Source organism: Delphinus delphis, chromosome 1 (genome assembly GCF_949987515.2).
Source record: "Delphinus delphis chromosome 1, mDelDel1.2, whole genome shotgun sequence".
NCBI lineage: Eukaryota > Metazoa > Chordata > Mammalia > Artiodactyla > Delphinidae > Delphinus > Delphinus delphis.
In genome coordinates this window covers 38,387,596-38,395,312 of record NC_082683.1, presented here as the reverse complement: position 1 = coordinate 38,395,312, position 7,717 = coordinate 38,387,596, and the positions used below count along the sequence as shown (strand labels likewise).

At 46.4% G+C, this 7,717-nt stretch overlaps 1 pseudogene; it reads left to right on the top strand.

The window, feature by feature from the left end:
* Positions 1-669: 669 nt before the first annotated feature.
* LOC132431904 (dnaJ homolog subfamily C member 14 pseudogene) lies at positions 670-6,342 on the top strand (annotated as a pseudogene).
* The last annotated feature ends 1,375 nt before the right edge of the window (positions 6,343-7,717 follow it).

The window sequence follows — 7,717 nt, the reverse complement described above, 5'->3', positions numbered from 1 at the left end:
GTTGCCAAGGAAGGAGGATGTAGGAAAGGAGAGTGGAGGTCAGACGATCAGTCAGTCTTGAAGAAGCTGAGCTGAGGAGGTAGAAAAAATGCAATGCCTGGGGTAGGGGCTAACTTATATAAGTCAGAGAGACCCACCTGATGATCTACAAGGGATACTAATGTCTGGGCCCAGATGAGGAAGTCGTGGTCAGGGTGTGGATCAAGACCCAGTGCAGAAAGTAGGGGTGTAGTGATGAGGATAGATTCAGATCCCCCAGATTCCAGGGTAGAACAGATGCCTTACCCCCCATTCCAAAGACTCTTCCGTAGCCCGTATTTTGAGAGTCAGGGTAGAAGCCCTAAGTCAGTCCTTATTCTGGGAGCTCAGGAAGCCTTTGTCCTCCCCCTACCCCACCTCAGAATGGATGCTTCCTATCTGTGCTTGGTATTTTTAGAAGTCCAATGCGCTATCCATTGCGCCACTGAGCCCGACTGTGCTTGGTATTTTTAAAGAAACGTAGGCTCTGCATGGGGTCCCACTCAGACTTCTTTTTTTTTTTTTTTGCGGTACGCGGGCCTCTCACTGTTGTGGCCTCTCCCGTTGCAGAGCACAGGCTCCGGACGCGCAGGCTCAGCAGCCATGGCTCATGGGCCCAGCCGCTCCGCGGCATGTGGGATCTTCCCGGACCGGGGCACGAACCCGTGTCCCCTGCATCGGGGCAGGCGGACTCTCAACCACTGCGCCACCAGGGAAGCCCTAAATTTTTTTTTTCAGACTTCTTAATGAGCCTAGTGGGGGACCCCGGGGGTAAACTGACACTTTGTTCCCTGAGGGGGTGAATGGAGACCTCTCTGAAGTCTGACAGATACTTTCTCTTCCTGTTCTGCCTCACAAACTGCTGACTCTACCTTACAAACAAATTTCAAACCTGATCTGTGCAGTCTGGCTGCTGCCATGGTTGTAGGTCAGACCTAGACCAAGTCCATGTCTTGCTTCAAAACCATCATGGGTTTTGGAAAAGGTCTTCTTTCTTGTGATGGCATGCAAGGTATACCCCTACTCTTACTTCCATCTCCATCTTCCACGGCCCTTTTTCCCCCTCAGCCAACTCACCTCATCATTCCCTAAAAGCACCATGCCTCCAGACCTTTGCCTTTGCTGTTCCTTCCTTCTGATTCCTTCGCAATTCACCTCCTCCCCAATTGGATGGGCTCTGAAGGTTCCAGCAGAAAATTCACAGCCAGTAGAAGATTAGAGAGGATAAAGCAAGGGATTCATTTCATATCAGGAATGCCAACAGGCACAGAGTTTCAGCCAGCTTCCTCTTGAGGCCTTTCTTTCCACACATCTCCCCGCCCCCAGGGACTTACTTGAGGTCCCAAAGTAGGTAGTCAAGTCCAGACCAAGAGTGGAGTCTACTAGCCCGGCCACTGTCATTGTTCTTACTGCCATGAGGTGGCACTGTTGGAAACTGGTTTTGCTCTGTAAAGCCACCTGGGAGTGATGCAGAGGTACCACTGATGTTGCCCAAGCTTCAGTCAGGGCTACCCACCTAGGAGATTGCTAATGTCACAATTCTTTTTAGTTGACACCCTCTACCATTTCAGCCACTGTGCCTCAAAGCACTGCACCAGAAAAAGCTACTAGAACGAGCCACAAACCAAGGCAAAAATCATTCCTTCCCATAAAAACTCCTAGGGGCTTACGTTGAATGTGGTGCCCAGTCTAGAATATCCCTTTGCATAAGGTAATTTTATTTAAATGGAATCACTGCCCTTCCCTGCCACTGAGATTATCAGGACCACGTTGTTGGTCCTCCCAAATCTCCCTCACTTCCAATTATGCAGCTGAGGAAGGAGTGTGTGTCCCTCTGTACCTGTCTGTGTAGAGAACTTTGACTCAGAGACACAGTTTTTGCCAAATCCCACAAACAGAAGGTCCTATTACACCCTGAGTTGTCCCAGAAAATGGATGTCTATTCTCCCTACAACTCAAGGGACTCTCATAGGACAAACAGAGTCAGCTTCAAGGTGTACATCTGATTCTACTTCTAGGTTAATATCCAAAATATATAAACAGCTCATACAACTCAATATCAAAAAAACAACCTGATTAAAAAATGGGCAGAAGACCTGAATAGACATTTTTCCAAGGAAGACATATAGATGGCCAACAGGCACATGAAAAAATGCTCAACATCACTAATCATCAGAGGAATGAAATCAAAACCACAATGAGATATTACCTCACACTTGTCAGGATGACTATCATCAAATAGAACACAAATAATAAATATCAGTGAGGGTGCGGAGAAAAGGGAACCCTCACACACTGTTGGTGGGAATGTAACTCGATGCAGCCACTGTGGAAAATAGTATGGAAGTTCCTCAAAAAAATAAAAATAGAACTACCATATGATCCAGCAATTCTAATCCTGGGTATATATCTGAAGAAAATGAAAACACTAATTTGAAAAGATACATGCACCTCAATGTTCATAGCAGCATTACTTACAATTGCCAAGATATGGAAGCAACCTAAGTGTCCATCAACAGAGGAATGGATAAAGAAGATGCGGTATGTATCTACACAATGGAATACTAATCAACCATTTTAAAAAATGAAATTTTGCCATTTGCAACAACGTGGTTGGACCTGGAGGGTATTATGCTTCGTGAAATAAGTCAGATAGATGAAGACAAATACTGTATGTTATCACTTATACAAGGAATCTAAAAAATAACACAACTAGCAAATATAACAAAAAGAAACAGACTCACATATATAGAGAAGAAGCTAGTGGTTATCATGAGGAGAGGGAAGTGGGGAGGGACGAGATTGGGGCAGGAGATTAAGAGGAACAAACTACTATGTATCAAATAAATAAGCTGCAAGGATGTATTGTACAGCACAGGGAATATAGCCAATATTTTATAATAACTATAAATGGAGTACAGTCTAAAAATTGTGAATCACTATGCTGTACATCTGAAACATATAATATTGTAGATCAACTATACCTCAATAAAATTGATTAATTAGTTAATTAAATTAAAAAAGAAGAAAAGCCAAGATGAGAAGTGGAGAGAACGTGGCCCCCTTGGAATCTCTAGTTCCAGGCCTATGGCATCCTGTGATTTAGTTATGTGAATCAGTAAAGTCTCAGGTTAGGTTTCTGTTACTTTCCACTAAAACATAAACAAACAAACAACAACAACAATGAAACTCCCAACTAATATATCTGATCCTCGCTAAAAATGGCACGTTGTAGTTTTATAAAGGTTTTGTGTACCCTTTCTCTCTGTCTCCTAATGATAACCCTGTTAAGAAGCACTTGTATTTTCTTTAAAAAATGAGACATAATTCACAAACTACAACATACACTATTTTAAGGTGCACAGGTCAGTGGTTTTTAGTATACTCCCAAGGCGTCCAACCATCACCCCCGTAAAAAAATTTTTTTTCAGTTGACACTGTGCAACTCTTAGAGCTACACAAATGGAGGGAAGCAGGAATAATTTCAAAGGACGGTGTATTCATTTTCTACTGCTGCCACAAAGTGCCACAAATTTAGTAGCTTAAAATAACACTAATTTATTATCTTACAGTTCTGTAAGCCAGAAGTCTGACATGGGTCTCACTGAGCTAAAATCAAGGTGTCAGCAAGGCTGCATTTCTTTCTGGAGGCTCGAGGGGAGAATCCATTTCATTGTTTTTTCCAGCTTCTAGAGACCATCCACATTCCTTGGTTCATAGACTCCTTCCCCCATCTCCAAAGTCAGCAACACTGGATCTCTGACCCTTCTGTAGTCACATCTCCCTCTGACCACAGCCTGGAAAGGTTCTCTGCTTTAAGGACCCATGTGATTCAGTTTGGACCCATCCAAATAATACAGGAAAATCTCCCCCATCTCAAAGTCTTTAACTTAATCACATCTGCAAAGTCCCTTCTGTCATGTAAGTGACATATACACAGGTTCTAAGGATAAGAACATGGGCATATTTGGAAGGGCTGTTATTCTGCCTATCACAGAAAGTAATCCAAAAGTTAACTGAGGGTTGTCCAAGTAACTAAGCAGGTTTTTGAAGGTGAGATATTTGGCAAACACACTCATGAAATATAACATGTTGGTTAAGATTCTTGGCTCAATATTCAGAACAAACCAGTTTCAAATAATGGGGCACTATTTACTATTTGTGTAGCCTTGAGCAAGTTACTTTGTGGCTTCGGAGACTCAGTTTCCTCTGCTGTAAAATGGGCATTTTTTTCAGTACTTATTCATAGGGCTTGCAGCGGAAGTCCTTGTTCACCTTCAAGATCCCCCTGCGGAACAAGGCATTCATTCCTCTAGTTCCCTGGTGTGTTGGCTACTAATGGCTCAAAGATGCATCCTTCTCCGGGGATTGCCCTGCTGCAGCCAAAGGGCAGAAAGGACTGAAGATCAGCTCCAGAACTTAATTCCAAGAAGAACAAAGCTCCAGAGGAGATTAAACTTTCAACCTCAGCAGGATTGCCACAACAAAGTCAGGGTACCAGTTGGGAAGAATGGGACCCTAATACATGAGATAGGACATCTGAGTCAATGCACTTAAAAATCTTGGGTCCTGAGCAGAGAGTGAACAGGAGGCGGAGCCAGGGGAGCTGCTCTCGTAGCTCCTCCTGGCCCTCTGCTGGGGAGGAGTTTGCCTTCTGCCGGGAAGGAGTGACCACAGCTCTTCGCTTTGGGGGAAGATGAAGAGTTGGAAGAGGAATATGATAAGGAGGAACCTCTTAAGTTTCCCAGTGATTTTTCACGTGTGCCCAGGGGAAAGAAACCTGCACCCCGGAGACAACGGCACCACTTTCCAGCCAAGGAGGATACTTGGGAGGGTGGACGCAGCGATCCCAGATCCCCTGGTCTACATCGGCTGGGTCGGAAATGGAGTCAGGCAGATTAGCACAGAGGACTGGGATTGTGGGGGGCAGAGGAACTGTGTCAGCTTGGACAGGCAGGTTTCTAGAGGCTGATCGAACTGCTGGTATTAGTGGGGGAGTACATGGAAACTTATGGCCATCTCATCCATGCACACAGGCAGCTGAAAGGCAGTGATCCGGACCATTTTTGTGTCTGGGTGGGAGTCTGGGCAGGGCGGCTGGGGGCTGGGACCAGGTAATGTTCCAATTTCTGAGCCAAGGGTTTTGCTATGGGGTAGGGCTGTTCACCCGTTTTCTTAGGCTACTGGGGGCTTTGCTACTCCCAGCTCTGGCCCTTTTGTTGGGCTGCCTACAGTTGGGCTGGAGGTTTCTGGTAGCACTGAGTGACTGGTTAGGCCGGACGGGTAAAGCCACCTGGCTCTTCTCTTGGCTGGCTTCTCCCACCTGGCAGCAGTGCCTGATTCTGCCAAGAGATAGCAGGCCGTGGCAGCAGCTGGCAAGAATAGTTCAGTGGGGTTGGCTGGAGTTGGCCTTGGGTCAAGAGAGGAATAAGCAGGGGAATGCACCTGTAGCTAGTGGTCGCTACTGCCAGCCTGAAGAGGAAGTGGCTCGACTGTGGACCATGGCTGGGGTTCCTGAGGATGAGCTAAACCCTTTTCATGTGTTAGGGGTTGAAGCCACAGCCTCAGATGTTGAACTGAAGAAGGCCTATAGGCAGCTGGCAGTGATGGTTCATCCTGACAAAAAATAATCATCCCCGGGCTGAGGAGGCCGTCAAGGTTTTGCAGGCAGCTTGGGACATTGTCAGCAACCCTGAAAGACGGAAGGAATATGAGATGAATCGAATGGCAGAGAATGAGCTGAGCCGGTCAGTGAATGAGTTTCTGTCCAAGCTGCAGGATGACCTCAAAGAAGCAATGAATACTATCACGTGCAGCCGATGCCAGGGAAAGACATAGGAGGTTTGAAATGGAACGGGAACCTGAGAGTGCCAGACACTGTGCTGAGTGTAATAGGCTGCATCCTGCTGAGGAAGGAGAATTTGGGGCTGAGTCAAGCAGGTTGGGCCTCAAGATCACCTACTTTGCGCTGATGGATGGAAAGGTGTATGACATCACAGAGTGGGCTGGATGCCAGCATGTGGGAATCTCCCCAGATACCCACAGAGTCCCCTATCACATCTCATTTGGTTCACGGATGCCAGGCACCAGTGAGCAGCAGAGAGCTACCCCAGATGCCCCTCCTGCTGACCTTCGGGATTTCTTGAGCCAGATCTTTCAAGTACCCCCAGGCTAAGTGTCCAACGGGAACTTCTTTGCAGCTCCTCAGCAGGGCCCTGGGGCCACTGCAGCCTCCAAGCCCAACAGCACAGTAGGAGGAGCCAAACCAAAGTGGGGAAAGAAAGTGAGGAGGCCCTTCCAACGTTGACACCCCCTCTCTTTCCACAAATCAATGTCAGGGAGTCAAAAGGGCTGTGTACAGTGCAGGATGGAGTTTGATTTGTTTATTTTTAAATATTTAAAAAAGGGAAAATTTTAAGCTCAAATTGTTTACTCAATAGTTATAGGAAGCCCTGGAACTACTCTCCCTCCTCCACCAGCACCCAGGAACTGAGTCTTGTCTCCTGACAATACCAAAGAAATAGGGGGTGGCTAGAACAAAGAACCTAGGGCCTGGACCTGGGCTGGACAATATCTCCCATAGTAGTGTGGGAACTGGGTATTTCCCTGGGGTCTGTATGCCTTTGTCTTGTCTTTTGCTTCTACAGCTGATGACACTTTCCCCCCTTTTAAAAAAAAATCTTGGGTCCCCAATCCCCCTTGAACGATTCCAGCCATTTGAAAATCAACTCTTGTCATGCTCCTGGGCCCCAGTAGAGATAAGGTACCTAACCATGGAGCACGAATGACCATGTAGTCACAAACATTTGTTTGAGCTGGGTCTGTCAGACCTACTAAGTCATAAGTTTGGGCAGGCCCAGCAGCAATAGATCATAAGATAGAAGTGGTACACCCGGGATCCGGTGCAACTAGGACCAGAGAGCACAGAGAAGCTGCATGAGTTCTATGTTATGCACAAGCTAAGTGGCTCAGACTTTCATGTTGTCCACCACTGTTGCTTGGGACACTTTCCCTCAGTTCATACCAATAGCAGCAGGTGCGGTCCTTTATGACTCACTTACGGAAGAGGGAAAAGGCTGAGCACGGTGCTCACGTGGGTTGGTGCCGTCTGTGAGTGCAAGTTGTTAATGGACTGCTACTGCTCTACAGCCCCATTCAGGGGCGGTTCTGAAGGGCAGCAGTGAGAGGAAATCTTCCCAACGCACAGAGCTTTAGGAAGTGCATCTGATCATACTTTCAATGGGAAATAGAATAAGAATATGTACAGACTCATGAGCAGTGGTGAGTGGCTTGGCTGGTTTGACTGGGACCTAGAGGGAGAAAGATTAGAAAATAGGGGAGAAGAAGGTCTGGGAAACAGTTGTGTGGATGGAAAAATGGCAATGGGCACGAAGTGTGAAGATCTTTGTATTGTATCCTAATACCCACCCAAGAGTTTCTATCACAAAAGAGGCATAAAAGTCCTGGTAGACAAAGTGACTCAATCAGTTAACATCAGCCTCTGTCATCATGTGTTCCAGTACTGGCACAAAGGGTACATGAGCAGGGTAGCCATAGTGGCAGGGAAGCAGGCTATGAATGGGTCCAGTAACATGGACTCCCTCTTACTCATGAAGTTTTTCCCTAATGACTGCCACTGTGAAACATTCAACCTACCAACAAAAGAGACCAATGCTAAACCCCTGAAACAGGACATCCC